General features: G+C 46.6%; 2 long non-coding RNA genes across 12 annotated transcripts in view; one reads left to right on the top strand and one right to left on the bottom strand.

Annotated features, from left to right (window-relative positions):
* The window catches only part of LOC115393248 (uncharacterized), a 22947-nt gene extending 20393 nt beyond the window's left edge, over positions 1-2554 (top strand). For 9 of the 10 annotated variants that reach the window (XR_003931929.1, XR_003931927.1, XR_003931935.1 and 6 more), the window contains one exon: positions 2443-2554. This is a non-coding gene — a long non-coding RNA (uncharacterized LOC115393248). Of the gene's footprint in view, positions 1-1224; positions 1257-2442 lie in introns of those variants that run through there. The other variant, XR_003931936.1, reaches the window with a different exon arrangement.
* On the bottom strand, positions 2555-21831 carry LOC115393249 (uncharacterized). 2 transcript variants are annotated; one of them, XR_003931937.1, is made up of 5 exons: positions 21822-21831; positions 12360-12370; positions 4846-4853; positions 3002-3003; positions 2555-2640 (listed from the first exon to the last, which is right to left on the bottom strand). It is a non-coding gene; the product is annotated as an uncharacterized LOC115393249 (long non-coding RNA). The 2 variants fall into 2 exon arrangements; XR_003931938.1 differs by lacking the exons at positions 12360-12370; positions 21822-21831 and adding an exon at positions 10037-10048 and having other exon boundaries at positions 4846-4855.

Here is a 21831-nt window from a genome sequence, read left to right as displayed (position 1 = left end):
GGTTCCAAACATACGGCCTGTGAGTCCAAACCGGCCCAGACCGGCCCTCCAGAGACCAGGGCCCAGACCGGCCCTCCAGAGACCAGGGCCCAGACCGGCCCTCCAGAGACCAGGGCCCAGACCGGCCCTCCAGAGACCAGGGCCCAGACCGGCCCTCCAGAGACCAGGGCCCAGACCAGCCCTCCAGAGACCCACCAGAGGGCCCAGACCGGCCCTCCAGAGACCAGGGCCCAGACCGGCCCTCCAGAGACCAGGGCCCAGACCGGCCCTCCAGAGACCCACCAGAGGGCCCAGACCGGCCCTCCAGAGACCAGGGCCCAGACCGGCCCTCCAGAGACCAGGGCCCAGACCGGCCCTCCAGAGACCAGGGCCCAGACCGGCCCTCCAGAGACCCGCCATTGAGCAAAAAAGCAGTCCAGACATAATCTTCAATATAATGTGCTTTGCTTTTGTTTCATATTCACTGGACTTGAAATTCTGTCAGGAGGGAAATGGAAAACATGTCTTCGACTGGTGTTTTCTTCACTGCTGTCACTTTCTTTTTAATAAAATTATTCAGTGATAAATAACTAAACCTTTTCTAGGAGATGGTTTCATTTTATGAATGCTGCGGCCCTAGGACCACACACACACACACACACACACACACACACACACACACACACCCTCCAGACCTATCAAGTTCTAATTAATGGTGGGGGCAATTGTGTTTTATGATAAGACGTAATGGGGCCCTAATTAGTGTGAAATGGGGCCCAGTGGTGTGATTTACAGGCAGTTAGAATGAAGGCTGAGCGATGATTTAGGAGCTGGTGTGTTACCGAGCGTTCACACTGCGGAACATGTGGAATTCTCAACCTTCATTACAACTGAACACGGCCAGCTGACAGCAGGAGGTCACAGGACGCCTGGTGTTTCCTCAAAAACTGGCCTGCTGAAGACTCACATGTAGGGCTGAACGATATGGGCAAAATTTCATATCTGGATATCCATCCTGTGTGTGTGTGTGTGAGCTGTGAGCGTGTGCAAATCAGCTGTTTTCCACTGCTTCGTACTTTTTAAAGTGACTCCAAGTTTGACAGTTAAAGAATCTTTGTTCAGTGTTTGATGAAGTATCCTGATATAATCACCTGAACAGCTCCTCAGAAGTGAAGCTGAATCCCAGACAGAAGCAAAGGTCACTGGTCTGTGTGAAGACAGGGCAGATGAAGCTGCTTGAACACAGTCCGTCCTCCTGTCTGCAGTGGACTCTGCAGGTTTAACGCCAACGTCCACGTCGAAGAGGAAACCATTTGAACAGAGCAGGATTTGTTGGTTGTGGGGGCCACTGCAAAGAGACGCAGCAGCTGTCAGAGATGCAGACACGTATTTTCAAGTAAACAGACCAAAAGTCAGTAATTTCCATCAGCTGTGAGAGAGAGAGAGAGAGAGAGAGAGAGAGAGAGAGTCTGACATCTGACATGTGGATCTGCTGTTTCACCACGTTTGAAGTGTACAGGCGGAGTGTGAGCAGAGTGTGTGAGATGATGAGAAGGATGTTTGGAAGGGCTGGCTTGAGCTGGAGGAAAGGTTTTCACATGAAAAAAGTTCAGACGACGAGAACATCACCAAGAAAAAGACTGAGAGAGCTGGTACTGTAATTGGACTTTACTCCTTTCTTCTGTGTGTGTGTGTGTGTGTGTGTGTGTGTGTGTGTGTGTGTGTGTGTTCTCTTCCCTCCGGCATCTCCCTGACTTTTAAACTACCTTGAATGGAATTATGTCTCCAGCTTGAGAGCTCATAAAGCAGCAGATTGTGGAGCAGCTCTGTAGACCCTATTTACCAAACCTCCTCTGACATGAGCTGAATTAAAAACACACACACACACACACACACACACACACACACACACACACACACACACACACACACACACACACACACAAACACACACTCTAAAGCAAATCAAAGAAAGAGGAATGGGACTGTGGAAGCCTTTCCACCCATGTTTTACTTTTTTCTGTTTTTAATAAAATATGATTTTACTTTTGATGGATGACTTTTGCTGCTTTTTAATGTCTTCCCATTTCGATCTGGACGGATTATTCTTATCTGGAAAAAAAATGTATATATGTAATGTATTCTCTCTGTGAGGAACTTGGCTTTCTTTATTGTGGCGATATTGGGTCAACATGTGAGAACCTGTGGCGGTATTCTGGACTGATCAATCAATCAATCAATGCATTTTTGTATAGCCCAGTATCACAACAACAGCTGCCTCAGAGGCTTCAAGATGTTACATTGGTTGGTAAAAATAAAAACAGTGAATAAGCATAATGTTAATATGTCAAATTCACAGTAACGAGACAAAACGAAGCAACCGCCGCCTTAGACCCTCACATCCGGCAAGAAAAAACTCCAGAAACCCAGTGGGGAAAGAAGAAATCTTGGGGAGAACCACAGGGCGCACCACCGGCCCGTCTCGCCCGCCCCGTCGGGGAGGTGGCGCCTGAGCGCGTGCGATAGGACCCGAAAGATGGTGAACTATGCCGGGGCAGGGCGAATCCAGAGGAAGCTCTGGTGGAGGCCCGCAGCGGTCCTGACGTGCAAATCGGTCGTCTGACCTGGGTATAGGGGCGAAAGACTAATCGAAACATCAGGCTGACGTGGAGCTGTGCTGGACTCTGTCGTTTCCTCGGGCCTTAACTGATCTGACCAGTGACCACATGTTCAACATGTCCTCATCTGTCCGCTGGTTGTCTTGATGCTTCCTCTCATCCGTCACCCTCCAACAACACAACATTTCTTGATGCTGTAGAGACCAGTTGTGCCTCTTCATTTAAGACGAAGAAGGAAGAACGTCTGAGTTTAAATGAATCGACACTCAGGACACATTATTGATCATCAGAAACCCGTCAGGCCGTGGAGTCTCGCCCGTTTACGTCTCTAATCTTCTGATTACTCCAGAAGAAAAATTAAGAGGAATCCTTTGAAAGTTTCTAACTTAAATTAATATAATGACTACTGTACCTATGTGTGATATGAAAACTGCAGAAAGCCTCCAAAACAAGATTTATTTGAGTTGTAGTTTTATTTATAAATGTTAAAAATGTTGGCTGGATTTGTTTTGGTGCAGTGATTTAAAAGATAACTTACAAAATGTTATGGTGATAATAGATCAAATATCCTCTTACACTGTTGTCAGGTTATTATATGATGGTCTTCACTTGATGTTATCAACAGGTATTATGTTATCAGTCCGTATTACACCATTTAAAAAATGAACGTTCAATGTTTCACTGCACCAGTATTTACTTTTTGATCATTAGAAATGTATGTACATTTTAGAAATATCCATGTTTGCATGTAATTTTTTTCTCCCTCTTTTGTGAAGCTCTTTGGTTGCATTGTATTGTCTTAAAAAACAAAACTCATAATGAGGAATTTATTCATCAGGCTTTTTTATTCCTCAGCCCTGTAGTAAAGAATGAACTCAGTTCTTCTCTATTGGACGATGGTTCTGGAGCTGTCTAACACGTGTCCTCCTCCCTCCAGAGAGGTGACCGAGTGGGCAGGAGGAGTATCTCCGGGGCGAGGGGGGACGCAGCATCTGACAAAATCAGAAGAAAGTGTTGAGTTGTTAAAGGTTTGGTGGTTTCAGCCTGTAAGCCCGGAGCAGCAGGGCACTCTGTGATTTAATATGAGGAGCAAAATGATCTTTAATTAGCGGATGTGGGACGGAGCGAAGCCTTCTGCTGACAGCGCGGGGCAGCGCTGAGCGCCTCCTAATTGGGGATTACTGCATGTGCTGTCTGCGATCGGTGGCGTGCTGATAATGTGCTGTAATTGGAAGGAAATCTGTCGCAGAAGAGCGAGGCCACAATCCTCCGTGGCTCACACTTTGGAGATAGATTCATTAAGACCAGCTCCGATCGTCTAATTGTGAGTTTCCAGTCAGCCGTTGAGCGGAGCGGCTAATCGGCGCTGCAGCGTGGCTCCCTCCCTGGACCGGGGCTCGGGTTGTGTTTCCAGAGGACGGCTTACATTGGAAAGAGAACGTGATGAATGAACCTAAGAGTGTTGGTTTTTCCAGACCTGTGTGCTCTCGGACTGATCTGGTCGGACTGGTGGCGCTGTAAACACGCCACAGTCTGACCTGCAGGACACAGAACGGTTATAAGCATGACGACTGTTTCACAATGACCTCCTGGTGTCATCTCTGCTTTCCAGACGGTCTTCTCTGCTGTATTCATGTATTCTTCCTCATCAGTCAGTAGCTATGTGGCAGCAGTAAAGGTTCTCTGACGGTGTGAAATCACTTCCTCCAGGTCCATGTCCATTGTTCAGTCCAGGTACCGTCCTCCTCAACATCCCAGGTAGAAATGATGCTTCACCTGCTTTTACACTGTTTGTAACCAAGCGTACGCGGCCATGTGGGGCAATCCGCATGGAATTTAATCTAAAACACCTTTTTGATTGGATCAATCCACCCACAGTCCAGGACGGGACACGTAAACAAGATCAGACCGGATCAGGAAAACAGAACGTCTCTGCGTAATCATCCCTCCACCAACTCTGAACAACTCTCTGGCATTTATCTGTGATTTCACACACCTTGTACGAGTACTGTCCTCCAGCACGGCGAGAACTCTGCCAGCATCCGCGAGCAATGAAGCATCCTTTCAATGATAAATGGCTCATCATATAACCCGGCACCATGAAGCATGGCGGTCCAATGCTGCGGTGGTCTGCAGACCTTGGTGCAGCGAGTTCTTCAGTGTGAAAGGGGTATCAGGACCAGAACCAGGACCAGAACCAGGAGCAGAGATTCTGCCATCGATGCAACGATGGAGCATTTTCAAAAACGCTGGTTCCTCTGAGCTCGGTTGTCGTCTAAACAGGAACCAAAAACACACAAAGTTTTTGCGTTTTCTCTTGAAAACGTGGCGGTGTCGTCGTGGCCTGGAGCTCAGGGTCCTGTGGAGAACACCTGGCAGCCATCCTGGGTCTGTTGGAAGCCCTCGGGTTCAGGCTCTCTCAGACCAGCTGACATCCAGTATGATGGTTCAACCCTGTGAACCGAGGTCTGGTCTGAGCCTTCACTTACAGAGTTACATTCAAACCACAGCTGCTTTCTCACACTGCGGACCGCTCGTCTACCGTGTCTCAGCTGTTAATTGACTTCTGGATCATTATTTAGTTAATTATACCTCCAGACACATTGCTAATAAACACTGACATGAATTATTCAGACCATATGGGCTGAGTGGCACAAGATGAAGCTTTACAATTAGAAAACAGAGACGGAGGAGGACGGAGGAAGAATTAAAAACCTTGGATTTATGTCTCCCCCTGCCAGCCGAAGTTTCTGCTTGAAAAGAGGAAAGTGAGTCCAACAGAGGCTGTAATGTTTGATGGGAAGCAGAGCCAGGCAGCAGACAAGACATGGAGAATTCAACCCAGATTCACTCATTACTGAGTTAAAAGACATTTTCTCCAGGTGGTCATCGTTGTTCAGACGGACAGTTAGTCGTCATCGAAGTCTTCATTGGAGGCTTTTTTTACTGGCGTTCCTTACAACAGAAACAAAAAACATTCTGTGTTATGATGCCGCTCACAGGCTCAGGTGAGAGCAAGAGGAAGAAGGTTGGTTACATCCAGAGTTCAGAATGGAGAGCGAGTCCTGAGAGCTGGGAGTGATCTCCAGAGGCAGGGAGCCAGGCCTGAGTGGAAACGGCTAACACAGAAAACCCTAACCCTTAGCGAGGTACAAATGGCTGCGAACCAACGTGAAGCTGACTGTTGATATGCAGCACCGCACTGAACACTGGACCCCAGGTGAATCCAGTTCGGTGCTGACCTGGACCCACACTCCCACAAACAGCTCCGCCCACCGGAGAAAAACAACAGAAAGACACTACAGCGCCCCGAACGGGACGCATCTGTGTAGCACGGCACATTCTGAGGCGGAAATAGAGGCCTGTCAAAAGCTTCCAGATCTTAAATTATACCTACAAATAGGTTAAAAGTCTCACTGGGTGTTTTCAAAACTCTCCAACAATCCTGCCGTCTCGTGGTTCGGACATCCTCTCACACAATGTGCTTGATGAGCGAATGAATGAAGAAAGGAACAAACGCAGTTTTTACTTTGAACATGTGAAAACTAAGCAAACATATTGAGCCAGTCTATCCAAGTCATTTCTGATGCACCTTTTTAAATCAGCAGAAGAATCTGGACATGGTCAAACATGGCAGTAAAAAAACCTTCATGATCTGCTGTTTAGAAATCTGTTCAACTTCTTTGTAAAAAGCCAGAGGACGGAGTGTGCCAGAAGTGTGTTCAAGTTTCATTTAGAGTGACTGACCATCATCAGCAGTTTGTTAACGCAGTGAAAAGCACATCTTAAATCTCCCAGGCCTCATTTATCATCGGTCTAGCTCTCAGAACATTTCCTCCAAAGTCTGGACTTCACCAACTCGTCCTTCTGCTCGGGATAAATGTAGAAGCAGAGCAGGACTCTGATCATCCAGTGGTGGAATAGTGAAACTCCCAGTGGAAAACATGAGGCGTGTGAACGGCCCAGCTGGTTCTGTTGGGAGTGTGTCTCCAGATATTCATACAGTATATGCATGGGGGAAGGTTGAGTGTTAATTTGTCCTCCTCCAGTGGCAGTAACATTTCATTCATGCTGTCTTCACTAAAAGCTGTTTTTAAATCTCTCCTCTGAGCCAACAGAATGAACTGCCATTGCCTTATTCCAGGCAGCATTTCTTTTTTTGTCTGTTTTCTCAACATTCAATGTACTTTCTGGTTTTCAACCATGGTGACGAGCACCTGCAGCCAGTTTGAGGAAAGTTTTTCACTCTTTGACATGATGAAGAAAGACTAAAAACAAACAGAAGAAATATGGGAGATGATCTGAGCTTGAAGAACAAGAGAACTCTTCCAGCATTACAAACAGGTTAGAGTCAGAAACAGTGATGAAGAGCTCATACATACAGATGTATAAACCCCACCCAACACTTTAGTCTAATCAGTTCAGTCAAACTCCTTCATGCCCAAAATGTCCTTTTGACAGAGGCTACTGAATGAATGGTGTATTGCGTTTCATGTGTGTGAACCTGAATGGACGGTGTGTGTGTCCTGTCAGCAGATCAGCTCCAGATGGTGTTTAAACACCAAGCTCCAGTGGTTCAGGAAGAGTCAGCAGGGATCAGAGCCAGAATCCACCGGCGCTCAGAGGGAGCGGAGGTGGAGCGCTGTTTTGTCAGCCGGAGGTTGGAGGTGGGGGCGGGGGCGGGGGCGGGGGCGGGGGCTGGCTGCTGAATGATTGGAGCGATTATAGGAGAGGGCTGTGTGGACGGACTGCGTTTTGAAGAATGACCATCCAGCTCCGCTATCGAGGTGTCACAGTGATTGATTGGCTATGAGATCCAGCCCTAATGGCTTCATCAGCCCTGGGCCACACACACACACACACACACACACACACACACACACACACACACACACACACACTCTGAAAGAGTAAAAGTTGGTGGTTTTGAGATGAAGAGTTGATTTAAAGTTTTTCGGTGTATCTTGAAGTTCTATGAACTTCTCATACTGATACTGATCTTATTGAACTATACAGTTCAGAATACATACAAACTGCAGTGGATCCATCATCCATCCATCCATCCATCCATCCATCCACCATCCATCCATCAAACTGTATTTACAAAGCGGTTTTCTTATTAAAATCATGGCAGTTTTGTTGACAAAGCAGTAAATAAACAGTTTATTTTACAGGTTTTTTTCTTTACAAGCAGCCCAGTAATTAGCTCTCATTGCAATCAGGTGTTTTCCAACTGAGACAGAGGTAAACATGTAGGACACTGGGCCTCGAGGACCAGGGTTAAGAAACCCTGGTCTAGAGGACCTTGTGGGTACATTTCAGACAAAAACAAACAGAGAACTTAGTGCAGTGATGACCTGAAACTGCAGCTGACAATGTAAAATCTTAGGATCAGAGTCGATGATCCCATGAGAAGAAGATGAGGATGAAAAACACGACCAGAGCGGTTCAGGAAACAATCGATCAGTGTTTGAGTCGCAGTCGTTTCCCGGCTGGGTGTTTGGATCAGATGATGGAGACACTGACCAGGATGATCAGCAGACCATCAGAACAAATGAACTGGAGCTGAGTGATGAGAGCAGAGTGGCTTACAGCCTGTTTCCAGCTCAGAAGATGATCAGAAGTGTGGGGATGGAAACACACACACGCACACACACACATAAAATCACATGCTTTGACAGCATACATGTATAGCTATGTAAAGATATGACATTTCTGTCATGTATATCTGTAAATAATTGATTCTTTTGCTGTCAAACTCATTTTCCCAGTGTTTTTTATCAGAATCATTTTATTGTCATTGCACAGTGCACAACGACATTTCAAGCAGCATCCGTGTAAAAAAAACCTAACAATAGTGCAAAATTAGAAGAAGAATATAAATAGAAAAATCATTATATAAAAAAAGTTATTGCGTATTTCCATGAGTCCGGTGAGCAATGTGTGTGTCAGTGACCCTTTAGGTTCAGTGCAGTGATGGCTTGTAGAAAGAAGCTGTTTCTAAATCTGTTTGTCTTTGTTTTGATAGACCTGTAGCGCCTGCCAGAGGGGAACAGTTCGACCAGGCGGTCGGCTGGGTGGGTATTGTCTGTTTTGATTGCCTCGGCTCTGCTGAGGTAGCAGGGTGTGTACATGTCTCTGATGGAGGGAAGGGGGCGTCCGATGATCTTCTCAGCTGTCCTCACCACTCTCTGTAGTCTCTGCCTGTCTGCCTCGGTGCAGTGGGAGAACCACACGGTGATGCAGTAGGTCAGGATGCTCTCGACGGTGGAGCGGTAGAAGGTCACCAGCAGCTTCTCACAGATGTTACTTTTCCTGAGTACTCTCAGGAAGTGCAGACGCTGCGGTGCCTTTTTGAAGACAGCTGAGGTGTTTGCAGACCAGGAGAGGTTGTCGGTGATCACGGTGCCGAGGAAGGTGGAGGTGTGGACCCTCTCCACTGGATCCACATGTATGAAGAGGGGAGAGGGATCAGACCTAAAATCCAGGATGACTTCTTTGGTCTTTGTGGAGTTCAGAGACAGGTTGTTTGCAGAGCACCACTCAGCCAGTTTCAGGACTTCATCCCTGTAGGCAGACCCGTCCCCCCCGGTGATCAGTCCCACCACCGCTGTATCATCCGCAGACTTAACGATAGTGTTGCTGGAGTGGGCGGGGCTGCAGTCCGTGGTGTAGAGGGTGTAGAGCAGTGGACTCAGCACACACCCTTGTGGAGAGCCTGTGCTCAGTGACCAGGTGGAGGACTGGTAGGGCCCCAGTGTAACCATCTTGGGTCGGTTTGTCAGGAAGTCTTTGATCCAGGTGAGTGGGGGGAGTCCCAGATCGATCAGTTTCCTGACCAGGATGTCGGGGATGATGGTGTTAAAGGCTGAGCTGAAGTCGACGAAGAGCATCCTGACGGAGCTCTCCCGGTGTTCTAAGTGGCTCAGTGCAGTGTGCAGTGTGATGGCTATAGCGCCCTCTGTTGACCTGTTTGCTCTGTGAGCGAACTGGTAGGGGTCGAAAGAGGAAGGGAGGCAGGTCATGATGTGGTTGAGAACCAGCCGTTCCAGGCACTTGGTGATGATGGGTGTAAGTGCCACTGGGCGGTGGTCCTTGTGGCTGACGGTGGCAGATTTCTCTGGCATCATGGTGGCAGACTTCAGGCAAGCAGGGATGGTGGACTGTGTCAGGGAGAGGTTGAAGATTTTGGTGAAGCCCTGCGAGAGTTGTGCGGCGCAGGCCTTGAGCACCTTCCCCGGTACACCGTCGGGTCCAGAAGCTTTCCTGGGGTTCACCTTTTTCAGCATCCTTTCCACCTCATGTGCCTGCACAGTCAGTGCTTGGGAGCTGGAAGTTGGATGTGGCTGAGGGGGTGTGACTGCAGACTTTTGGGTGGGGGTCTCAAAGCGTGCAAAGAAGGTGTTTAACTCCTCTGCTCGTGCGGTGCTCGGGACTACTCCTGAGTTTGTATGACGCCTAAAGTTTGTGATCTGCTGAATTCCCTGCCACACCAACCGAGAGTTGTTGTCAGAGAGGTGGCTTTCAATCCTCTGTCTGTGCTCTGCTTTCGCTTTCCTGATTCCTCTCTTCAGGTCAGCCCTGGCAGCACTGTACAGTTCCTTGTTTCCAGACCTGAAGGCGGTGTTGCGGTCTTTGAGGAGTGTTTTGACCTGGCTATTCATCCAGGGCTTCTGATTAGGGAACACTCGGATGCATTTATCCACTGTTACATTCCTTGTACAGAACTTGATGTAAGATAGTACAGCCTCTGTGTGTAGGGTCAGGTCCTGATGTTCAAAGACACTCCATTCAGTGTGCTGGAAACAGTGCTGCAGTTGAAAAAGCGCATCTTCGGACCAGGTTGTGATGGTCTTGGTCACTGGAGTTGTGCTTCTTCTGATGGTGCGTTCACACTGGACGCGAGTAGCGTGGCGCGATTCGCCCCTGGTCGGCCGCGTGTGCATTTTGTGATCCAACAGCGGCTGCCGCTGAATTCGCGTCTCTGTCGCCGGCGGTCTGCTTAATTGCTTGATAAAGCCCGACAACGTCGTCGTCGCGAGTCCAGACGACGTGTCTGGATTCATAATATTTTGCAGAGGCGTTCAGAGCATGGTGAGTTTCACCATTTACTCCAGGAGCTGCGCCGGGATGAAGGACGCTTTCAGCGGGACTTCTGTCTCTCCCAGATCAGTTTGACGAGCTGCTGTCCCGCATCGGCGCTCTGTTCCACCGGGGACCCGACCTCTCGGTGAACTCACGGTTTAACTAACAGTAAACACTGTTTCACCACAATCTCTTTACTCAGTTTACCGGGACCCGACCTCCTCACTGATCTTCCTCCAAGCTCCTTTTTATTCCTGTCCCGATAAAAATACGACGATGGGCTCAGGGCGAGGCAGACCGCTGTGATCAGTTTCTCCTCCATTTCTGGTGTTTCCTGGGGGCTCCGGTACGTCATAAATGACGTCATATAGAGCGGCTCTGTGATTGGTTCACTGCTCGCGAATTCGCTCGAAAGTTCAACATTCCCAACTTTCAGCGGCGCGAGTAGAGCGGTTCACGCGGCCGCCGCGCGGAAGAGCGGCCTCCTCAGTGGAAAATGCGAATCAGATGCTGCTGGTCAGAGGAGAGTGGGCGTGTGTCTGGGCGGGGGTGGGGTGGAAGAAGAGTGGTGGGAGGAGTTCAACTTTGTGACGTACTTAGGTTTGAAGAGTTTCAAACGAGCTGTTTTCTACCTGAAGGGAGGGGCTGCTGTAGAGAGCAGCAGACTGAAAGAGATTACTCAGACATGCGTGGATGAAGGCAAATAACATTTTGGGGGTGGTTTTTAAGGGAAATCAACTTTGTGGCATGCTTAAAACCTTAAAAAAGTGGATTTTGCATGATATAGGTCCTTTTAGTGTGGCAGTTGTATGGCTCTGTATGCATGTTTAATGTTTGTGTAGACGTGCTCTAAAGTGTTTTCCCCTCTGGAAGCACAGCTTACATGTTGATAAAATTTAGGCAGGACAGACTTCAGGTTTGCCTGGTTGAAGTCTGCAACAATGTGTACACCGTCAGGGTGAGTCTGCTGTATTGTATTTAATACGTCTGCTAATAGTGCGAGAGCTATGCTAGTGTTAGCATCAGGTGGTGTGTAAACAGCCGTGATTAGCACAGCCTTTAGCTCCCTAGGCAGAAAAAATGGACGAGCTTTAACAGAAATGAACTCTATGTCCGGTGAGCAATGTGTGTGCATCATATTGTTATTTGTAGACCAGTCATTGTGTACGTAAATACACAGGCCACCTCTTACCGGAATCACTGTTGCGGTCCCAACGGTACATGGAGAGGCCTGCTAGCTGCACTGCGGCGTCGGGGATCAGCGGGTGAAGCCAGGTTTCTGATATGATTGACACACAGCAGTCTCTCACGTATCGATTTCCTTCGAGTAGTTCTAGCTCGTCCATTTTGTGGATCAAGGATCGTACGCTGGTCAGAAACATAGGCTTGTTTGGGCTTCTCCTCAGTCTGGCTAGCAGGCCAGACCGGCAGCCTCGCTTCTGCTTCCTCTCTCTTCTCCGCCTTCGCCGCCTGCCGGGCCGACAACGATCCACGGAGCACCGGGCGGTCTCCCTATGTCTATTTTTTATTCTTGTTTTGTAGAAGGAAACAACTGTTCAGATGTTAGATGAAGCTAAAGCTGGACAGTATTGCAATCAAAGTCTTGGTTTTATTTAAAAAGTGCTTTTCAGAACAAACTTGTTCTGCCCGTCTATTTGCTCAGAGTCTCAGTGAAACCGTCCCATGGTCTACTGGCAATAACCGAACAACGGAAAAGTGACAAACTGTTTTCTGATGAAAGAAGAGAGTCTACTCTTTCATCTGGTAGTTTCGGCATTTCCATAGTTTTAGGAATTAATATTCTGAGGGTCTTGAAAGATGAGTCCAAACCCTCCTCACTGCTGGAGCTGATGAGCTAGAAAGACGATGCCTGGCATGAAGTCTGTGATCAGGATGGATGATTGAACTTTTGTATTTTTTTGGTCTGTTGGCCAACATTTCCCCAAGAATTTTGGTCTCAATAGGAAACGAGTTGAGACGTTAAGACCTGGTCCGGGTCTCGACCTGGTTTAGGAATCAGTGAGGCTTTGGCTCTGTATAAAGTGGGAGCTAATCTGGATCTGACACTGGAGAGATTTAAAAACAGGAAGAAGCAGAGATGATATTTTGGGGCTGAATACTCTTGAACACTTGACAGTGTAAACCAGACTCTGTCTCTGGTAAACATTTGCATAGAAATCTACAAAGCAGCCATTGATTATGTTCTGTGAGTAAGTGCTCTCTTTTAACGTACGGTGGATGGCTCTGGAAGCCTGCCATTGTTGAAGCTGGTGGGCTAGTAACTTATCAGGCTGATCACCAATCTCAAAGTACCTGCGATCACCTTGTACCACCAGTTCAGAGACATTTCTGTTCATGTTGCAAAGCTGCAGTCTTTGGAGAAATTCTGGAGTCTATTTTTTAAGGGGAGTCCAGCTTGGTCAGCAGGTCATGTATTTCATTCAGAACCATTGTGGATGTTGCCTTTGCTGCTGCTCATAGAGCATTGTACTTCCCTCTCTTCACGTTAAGGTTGACCACAGTTTGTTTATTATTTAGTTTATCTGTAGAATGGAGAATGGACATCAGGTCCAGTCTTTGACCCCAACAGGTTCTATCAGTGAACACAGCTGAACCGTTGTCCATGTCTGAGGACACACTGGACAGTCTGGACCTGGCTGATGAAGGACTCTTGGCCCAAGTTAAACCAACAACCTGCCTTCGAGATCCCATTCTCACCACTTTTAAATCTTTTAATGGATTCTTTGAGGAACAGGTTTTAAACATTATGAACTGCGCTCTTCAGACGGGTGTCTTCCTCACTGCCTGTAAAACGGCAGAGCTATCTAGAAGGAGAGCTATCTACAACCCAATGTTCTTAATAAGTACCGACCTGAATCCAAATGACTTCTTTGAAGTAAAGTTTTAGAAAGACTGGTTTTTAACCAAGTCAGTGACTTTTTAATCACAAATAACATTTTAGAAAGACATCACTCTGGTTTTGGAGTGAACCACAGTACCGAGAATATTTTAAATAACATCAGGTGAAAATTAGTTAATAAAAAACTCACTGTTGGTTCTACTGGAGCTGAAGGCCACCTATGATACAGTAGACCACCACATTTTAATAAATAGACTGAGACACCTGGCGGGCCTCTCTGGTACTGTTCTTAGCTGGTTCAGTTCTGATCTCCCAGACCGATGTTTTTATGTAAGTATGGATGCATGTTCCCCAGGAACCCATGAAGATAGGTGTGGGCTGTACATCAGTTTCCATAGTTACTCTGATGATACTCAGCTGTTCATCAGTTTCCATTTTAAACCAGAACAATCGGTTCAAAACCTGGGCGTGATTTTTGACTCTGAACTGAATTTTATTCCACATAAGTAAAAATAAAACTGAGTGTTTTTCATCATCTTCATAATAAAGCCATAGGCTGTGTTCGAAACCGCATACTGCCTACTACATACTTCCATACCCTTACTGTCCATACTGCATACTCAGTCCATCAGACAGTATGCAAAGCATTTACACTACAGCATACTACATAATAACCCACAATGCATTGCACTCCTCCCCGAGCCGAAATCGACCTGCTAAAGCTGATTTCACTTTAGCTCTAAACTCTTCAAACGTAGAACTTTATCCAGATTTTTTTTTTAAATTAGGTGACAAAGTGGTGGTTTAGAGCCGAGTGTGTCGTTTATTTGTCCGAATACCAGCCATTTATGATTTTGTTCGGACAAATTCGGCGAAATTTAAGCCAGTCGCAGTGAGCAACGCACTTCCGGTTATTTTCACAAAAACAAACCACCCCTTTCCCTTTTTCATGCAAAAAAACTGCAGTGATAAATCTGTGCTTTTACTTTGAAAACAAGAGCCAAACTTTCAGCACTATATCTCGCTTAACATCGCCATTTGGACCGGTGTCCCGTTAACGGACCAGTTACGATGCCTTACCGACGGAGAGTTTTTTCGGCTCTACAGCGAAGGTCGGCTCGCCGTCTTCGGTCCATCATGGTCGCTTTCAGCATGGACTAGTTGTCAGACGTAAGTGTTTTTTTGTTTTTTGTTTTTTTTTTGTACTATTTTTAATGAATGTAAATCCAATCAGAAATCTCTAACATAACATACCAAGTAGCACAAACATTGGAGGGAAAATTATATCTGTAACCATCCGTCACGTCCGTCGCGTTGCATCTTGGGTAATTTCAGTATGAGTAGTGAACTCACGATGTATACTCAACATTTCTGGCGAATGCAGTATGCATCCGGGAACTTCTCGCATACTCACAAATCGCATACTGCCAGTGTGAACACACTGCAGACTCAATCAGTTAGTATGGTAGTAGGTAAGTATGCGGTTTCGGACACAGCCATATTCGCCAGTTTCTCTCTCAGTTACTACAGAGGTGCTAAAGCAGCTTTCGTTTCCTGTCGGTCCGATCACTGTAATGCCTTGCTCTATGGTCTTCCCAAAAAGAGTATTAAAAATCTTGAGGTAGGGGGCGGGGCCACATTACAGCAGTTTAAAGTGGCTGCATTGGCTCCCTGTCTGCTTCAGGATGGATTTTAAGGTTCTCTTATTAGTTTTTAAATGTCTTAATGTTCTTGCTGCTTCTTATTTAGCTGATCTGTTTTTACCCATCTGGACCCTCGGGGCCCTGAGGTGCTCTGGCAGCGGCCTACTGTGCTTCTCAAAAGCCAGAACCAAGACCCCAGTGAGGCGGCTTTTAGCCACGACAGCCTGCTGCAGGACGACAGGGACTGTAGATATTTTTAAAGGGAGGTTAATAAAAAACACATTGTTAGTCAAGCTTTTAACTGACCGTTTATACTTTTCTTATTTTCATCATTATTATGTAATTTTATTTTGTACTTTTACTTCTTAATCCCATCTCACTTATTGTACATCAACTTTGTATCACATCTTATATTCTTAAAGCTCGTGTCCGGAGTTTTGAAAGAGAGAGTTTTTCTTAATCCAACGTCTGGAGGTTCCTCCCTCCCTCTGCTTTCATGAGCGACCAAGCCACGCCCCTTTAATTGTGCACGCTATTATCCGTCGGGTGAAAATGAGAGCCTCTGAGTCCTGCAGCATCCTCCATGTTGAGCTGTTTACGGTGGATGTTCAGCAGACAGTGGATATATCTGCTGCAGAGCTAACTCTCCTCTGCTGGGCGAGCGACGTGCTCTCTGGCTGCTCCACACTTTGACTGACAGCATGACAAGGCGGAAGCTCGAAATCTATTGGCTGAAGCTGACCGGCGATTTTTCGGATAACATGGGGGTCTATGAGACGAAGGCGGGGCTCATAAATAAAATTTTATATTGCTTTATGCTAATATTATATTGTAGTATGGAACCAGACTGACACATTGAAGCTCTGTTGAAAAATGATTCATACACTGGAAACAAACGGAAACTCCAGACACCAGCTTTAAGTTTTTATTCATTTAGTTCCAGTTTTTCCCGAGCGGGGGTCCTTCCCACTGGCAGACCACTCTCCGCCTCGGTGTGGTCTGGTAGGGTGGGGGGTCCGGTGCCCCAACAGTCCAGACCTATGACTTCTCCTGGTGTGAACGGCCCCAATGGTGGTATTTCCCATGATGCTCAGTGCCATGCCATGTCTCCTTTTCATAAGCAACAAAAATGGGAGTGTGTGTGTGTGTGTGTGCGTGCGTGCGTGTGTGCGATGCTGATGAAGGTGTTGCTTTGTTTTTATACTGATTTTTGTCTTAGTATTCAGCACTTTGTTTTTTTTTATATATGAAAAGTGTTGTAGAAATAACTTAGATTTGATTGGATTTGAGTTGATTGATTGAAGCCGAGGGTTGCTCTTCAAGTTGTGTCTCTGACACTGAAGGACGTTCTTCCACTCAGAATCTGACAGAAAATAGTCAAACCTAGAGTAACACTTGTGCACTGCAGAAAAACAGGGAAAATCCGTCTTGGTAGGATAAAGAAGCCTCTAGATGTCCACACAGATGCATTTTTGCTTCGCCACTTTAAAGGTGCCTTAAGGAGTTTGCACGTTTTATGTGAAACAGCGCCCCCTGCAGGCCTTGGGCGTAACGCAGCTTAGTGAAAAACTCGTCCCTGTGGCTCGCGTGCACGGAAGAGGGGAACTCCGTCTTCGCTCGTTTAGAAGCGCTCAAGTAAGATGTCAGTGTCTTCTCCCTGGTGGAGTCTGTGTGGAGCTGCAGTGCTAGAAGCCAGTCTGTTCTGACTTTCTGGAAGATCCTGCTCAGTTGTTGCTCAGTAAGCATCTGGCGGAGTAATGGCGGACAAAATGAAACCTAACCAGCTGGAGCGCGCATTACATCATTCCTTTCAAATTCTCCCCAAAAAAACTCTGGTGCCGGACCGGCACTGTGACTTTCAAGTGACAATTTAGCGCTGTTAGAGGAACTGGTAATGAATATGTCAGGGCACATTGTACACATCATTAAAAATGTGTAACATATTTATGGTGGAAAATAAGTGTTTTTAAGGTTGTAAAACTCCTTAATGCACCTTTAAGTGAGCTGGATTTGGGAGGCGCTGTAAAACATCGCTGAAGGTTAATATTCAGTGCGGCTGAATAATCATGCTGGAATCTGGAAGTTTTGGTCGTATGTTGAGAAGAATCTAAATTTAGACCAGGGGTCACTAACTGGCGGACCGCGGTCCGGATCGGGACCCAGACGTCGTCCAATACGGACCCGGACTTGTAAAAACTAACAGGGTTTAAATTCGACGAGTCGCTCCTAGTTTACCGGCGCAGCTTTTCCAGTGTTTACGGTATCAGTTTGTCAGCCGGCTTCTATTTTGCCGGCGCATCTTTTCTAGTTGTTACGGTATCAGTTTGTCAGCTCAGAAAACACACAGACCATTTACGTACGAGTTCAGCCGTCCCACGTGACGCCGCTCAGCCAATGAAGTGTCTGTATTACAGGCGCTAATCATCGCCGTTCTGTGCTTTCCCGGCAACAGTTGAGAGGTGTGGGAGAGACGAGAGGGGGACAAGCAGTAAAGAAAAAAAAATCAATAAATAAAGCGATAACGAGAAGAAGACGAAGGGACGTGTGAGCCAGATAGAGATATCATAAAATCCAGAGAAACTGCGAGCCTTAAGCAACATCTGAAAAATTACAAATGGCGCTGTCCAAAAAAAAGAAAAGTGGACGGCGAAAACAGAGCCTTCAGCCCGGAGTGGACAGACTCGTTTGTGTTCATCCTGCCTGTGGGAGCACAGAACCTCTGGGTCTGATGTGTTCAGACTGTGGCACTCATTAACAGTGGCAATGTGAAACGCCGCTATGAAACAAAACACAAAGATTTTGACCAATCATCCCCCATCAAGTCTGAACTGAGGCACAGAAAATAAGCAGTCTCAGAGCCAGTATGATCAGTCCACCAGGGTCCTGACAGTCATTCACTGCCCAGCAACGTGCAAACGAATGTTCCCTCAGAGTTGCTTGGATTCTGGGGCAACACAAAAAAACATTTAGTGATGGGAGGTTGTCAAGGAGTGCATGAATTCATTTGATTTGATAGTCAGCTGTTGATGACATGCAGACGCTCATAGAACTGCGAGGTTACATCAGCATATATCACACTAATTCAGTTAGACATTACGATGCTCCGGACCTTTGCTCTAAAGGTGCCTTAAGGAGTTTGCACGTTTTATGCAAAACAGCGCCCCCTGCAGGCCTTGGCGTAATGCAGCTTAGTGAAAAACTCCTGCCTGTGTTGTGGTCTACCGTCCTCCTGGCTCTGCTGCTGCCTTCTTAAAGGATTTTAGTGACTTTTTATCCTCTATTATAAAGCTGGAACCTGTTTTAATCCTTGGAGACTTTAACCTTGATGTTGACAGCACCTCCTCACCCTATGCAATGGAATTTTTGTCACTGACTGAAGCTTTTAACCTTGTTCAACATGTTTCATTGCCAACCCACCGAAAGGGCCACATTTTAGACTTAGTTTTTGCACTCGGCCTGGACATTTCGAATGTGTCTGTGATTGATGTCCACATGAGTGATCACTGTCTTGTGTCATGTGATTTGCATTTCAGTCTCGAGCCCAAACCTTTAAAAGTAAGGTCTCAGAGGCGGATCATCACTGCTAATACTGCAGAAAGGTTCTCTGTTTTGTTTGATCCCCCTCCTTCTACAAATGGCTCCAGTGTAGACGACCTAATCCAGTGCTTTGATGACCACTGTGTAATGGTTTTGGATCAAGTGGCTCCTGTTAAAGTCAATCTGTCTACGCAGAAAAAAGCATGTCCTTGGATAAACGAGCATATTTTAAGCTTTAAGAGATTGTGTCGAAAGACTGAACGCCTGTGGAAATCCACTAACCTTGAGGTTCACAGGCTCCATCTCAGGGATCTTATTTCCTCATACAACAAAATGGTTGAAAATGCCAGGTCCAACTATATCCGCCAACTGGTGGCAGCAAATAAGAAAAACCCTAAAGTACTGTTTGATACAATTAATTCTTTCATTTGCCCTGCTGCTCCTGTCACCCCCGTTTTCATCGAAGCTGACAGCCATGCTTTCCTGAATTTTTTCGCTGATAAAATCAAGAAGCTCAAGGACAACATGCCACCCCCTCAGTGTGGTGCCTCGGCTGCTGCTGAGCCTATCTCCAGCTTGTGGTTCACCTTCGAGCCTGTAACTCTTGCTGATGTTCTGGCTCTGGTAAACAAGACGAAACTCTCATCCTGTCCCTCTGACGTCATTCCCTGTAGACTGTTCCCAGAGGTTCTGGAGGCAGTTGGTCCCTCGGTCACTGAAATGATCAACCTCTCTCTGTCATCAGGTGTGTTCCCGAATGCCTTCAAGCTCGCCATTGTGGAGCCTCTTCTAAAAAAAAGGAGGTTTAGACCCGGTAGACCGAAATAGTTATAGGCCCATCTCTAAGCTGCCATTTCTGTCAAAGATTCTTGAGAAGGTGGTCTGCAATCAGCTGTCTTCCTACCTCGACCAATACAACCTCTTCGACAAATTCCAATCTGGCTTCCGTAAGCACCACTCCACAGAAACAGCCCTACTAAAAGTGTCCAGTGACATAATGATGTCTGCCGATTCGGGCAGTTGCACCGTCCTAGTTCTCCTGAATCTGTCCTCAGCGTTTGACACTGTTGACCACCAGGTCCTGCTATGTAGACTGAGGGACCATGTGGGACTGTCGGGGTCGGTTCTCCAGTGGTTCACTTCATATCTGTCTGGACGCAGCTTTTGTGTGTCTATAAACCAGGTTAAATCAGAGTCCATGAATCTGGCAAGTGGGGTGCCTCAGGGCTCCGTCCTGGGCCCTATTTTATTTCTATTGTATCTGCTCCCCCTGGGTAACATAATCCAAAGGTTTAAGGATGTCTCTTACCACTTGTACGCTGATGACATCCAGCTCTACTGCTCTTTCAAGCCAGATGGGATACAGAAGCTGGATTCCTTTTTCCACTGCTTGGCAGAAATCAAACAATGGCTCAGCGAAAATTGTCTCCAACTTAACGCAGACAAAACTGAAACACTCATCTTCGCCCCGGATGTCTCAATTCCAGGGATCAAACAGTACCTTGGTGACCTCGGGCAGTCTGCCAAATCCAGTCTTAGAAACCTGGGTGTTTTCTTTGATAAAGACATGTCTCTGGCGGAGCACTGCAAGCAGCTGACGAGAAACTGTTTCTTTCAATTGAGAAAAATCTCTAAACTTAGGAAAATGGTCTCATTCAATGATTTAGAGCTCATCATTCATGCTTTTGTCTCTTCGCGCTTAGACTACTGCAACAGCTTGTTCTCATGCCTGAATAAGAAGGAGCTTTCGAGGTTGCAACTTGTGCAAAACTCTGCAGCAAGAATCTTGACCCGCACAAACAGATGGACCTGCATGTCTCCCATTCTGAAGGAGCTTCATTGGCTGCCAGTCTCTTATAGAGTTAACTTTAAGATTTTGGTTTTAACCTTTCGGGCCTTGCACGACCAAGCTCCCTCTTATATTCGCGATCTGCTCCAGCCTTACTCCCCTGTGAGGGCTTTAAGGTCTGCGGACCAGAATCTCTTAAAGGTGCCGCGTACCCGCTTTAAGACCAGAGGAGCCCGATCATTCCAGGCCGTTGCTCCCAGGCTCTGGAACGATCTCCCGCTCTCTCTTCGATCAGTTGTGACTGTTGACACTTTTAAGTCACAACTTAAAACTTTTTTATTCTCTCAAGCATTTGCTTAGTTTTTCGGGCCTGTTTTTGATCACATTTTTAGTGCTGCTTATTTATGTATGTGTATTTAATTGTTGTCTTATTTATGTATGCTGTGAAGCACCTTGTGACTTTGTGTCTGTGAAAGGTGCTATATAAATAAACTTTACTTACTTACTTACTGTGGCTCACGTGCACGGAAGAGGGGAACTCCGTCTTCGCTCGTTTAGTAGCGCTCAAGTAAGATGTAAGTTTCTTCTCCCTGGTGGAGTCTGTGTGGAGCTGTGGCAGTGCTAGAAGCCAGTCTGTTCTGACTTTCTGGAAGATCCTGCTCAGTTGTTGCTCACTAAGCATCTGGCGGAGTAATGGCGGACAAAACGAAACTTAACTCAATCAGGCCAGCCGGAGCGCGCAGTACGTCATTCCTTTCAAATTCTCCCCAAAGAAACTCTGGTGCCGGACCGGCACTGTGACTTTCAAGTGACAGTTTAGCGCTGTTAGAGGTTCTGGTAATGAATATGTCAGGGCACATTGGACACATCATTAAAAATGTGGAACATATTTATGGTAGAAAACAAGTATTTTTAAAGTTGAAAAACTCCTTAATGCACCTTTAACAAATTATCCCTGACCGGACCTCTGTGAATTTTAGTTGCATACCCCTGATTTAGATGGATGGTCAAAGTCAGATCTGTAGCCACACGCTGACCAGAGTCACGGCTCTAGAATCCAGCTTCCTGTGAACCGTCACATATCTTCCCTCCTGATCTGAGACTGGGTGTGAATAAACGGTTTGTTCTCTCTTCCTGCACCCCCTCGTGGTTTAGTGCTAATATCTGACTGATCCACTCCAGAAGCCAACAACCTCTGCAGCTCGTGTCTTAAAGCAGAACTATGCAACTTTTTTACCTCAATAAATGTGTTTCAGAATCCCTGTGGGGGTAAACAAAGACTTGTCACAGTGATTCTCCGGTCCCTCCACTCCCCCCGGG

Source organism: Salarias fasciatus, chromosome 8, assembly GCF_902148845.1.
Source record: "Salarias fasciatus chromosome 8, fSalaFa1.1, whole genome shotgun sequence".
Taxonomy (NCBI): domain Eukaryota; kingdom Metazoa; phylum Chordata; class Actinopteri; order Blenniiformes; family Blenniidae; genus Salarias; species Salarias fasciatus.
This window is presented reverse-complemented; position numbering and strand designations above follow the sequence as displayed.